Here is a 1,305-nt window from a genome sequence, read left to right on the forward strand (position 1 = left end):
GATTAAATCACGTTTGAGGATAAAATAATAATTAAAGCAGGGAAATTCCTCCTGTTTTGCATTAACTGGGAATAATTTTAACACGAGTTTGGAGAGTTCAAGCTCCACTTCCCTCCCAGGAGTCTTTTAAAACACTTACCAAGTCCTTTTCCTTCAGGTTTTCTACCAGCTGATCCATTTTATGTTGATCCTCATTGGATATTTCCACTTCATACAGGCTGGAATAAACCCCCTGGAAGCAGACTGGGGGCAGGAGGGAGGGGATTTGGTGTTAAAATGCTGCTTTTTGGGGTGAAACTCTGAACAAAGAGGTGCTCCTGTCCCTCAGGGATGGGTGGGAACAGTGGGATTTAAAAAGAACTCGTTGGGATTTCTCTCCCTCCTTCTCCAAATCCGTGGGTTTGTGCTGTTGGATATTGGATTCCCAGAATCCAAGAGGTGGAAAGGGTTCCCATCTCATAGGGAGATGGGGTAAGGAGGGGGATTTTTGTCTCCCTGCATTTGATCCTGGTTGTGGCACCTCCAGGATGGGAGCCCAGCTCTCCAAAGGGGTTTATCCCACCTTTTCCTGGCCCAGGAATGGGCTGGTTGAGGAAGTTCTGTTGGGAAAAGGGGTTTATCCCACCTTTTTCTGTCCCAGGAATGGGCTGGTTGAGGAGCTGTGTTGGGAAGAGGGTTCTGTCACACCAGGAGACCACATGGAATGTGGACAGGAAAACATCCCTGGCTCTCCAAACAGAATATCCCACCTTTTCCTGGCCAGGAATGGGCTGGTTGAGGAGTTGTGTTAGAAATAGGGGTTTATCCCACTTTTTCCTGTCCCAGGAGTGGGCTGCTCAAGGAGTTGTGTTGGGAAGAGGGTTCTATCATACCAGGAGACCACATGGAATGGGGACAGGAAAACATCCCTGGCTCTCCAAAGGGGGCATCCCATCTTTTCCTGGCCCAGGAATGGGCTGGTTGAGGAGTTCTGTTGGGAAGAGGGGTTTATCCCACCTTTTCCTGGCCCAGGAATGGGCTGGTTGAGGAATTGTGTTGGGAAGAGGGGTTTATCCAACCTTTTCCTGTCCCAGGAATGGGCTGGTTGAGGAGCTGTGTTGGGAAAAGGGGTTTATCACACCAGGAGACCACATGGAATGGGGACAGGAAAACATCCCTGGCTTTCCAAAGGGGGCATCCCACCTTTTCCTGGCCCAGGAATGGGCTGCTTAAGGAGTTCTGTTAGGAAGAGGGGTTTATCCCACCTTTTCCTGGCCCAGGAATGGGCTGCTTAAGGAGTTCTGTTAGGAAGAGGGGTTTATCCCA

The sequence above is a fragment of the Manacus vitellinus genome, unplaced genomic scaffold, assembly GCF_001715985.3.
Source record: "Manacus vitellinus isolate BGI_N305 unplaced genomic scaffold, ASM171598v3 scaffold_159_pilon, whole genome shotgun sequence".
Classification (NCBI taxonomy): Eukaryota; Metazoa; Chordata; class Aves; order Passeriformes; family Pipridae; genus Manacus; species Manacus vitellinus.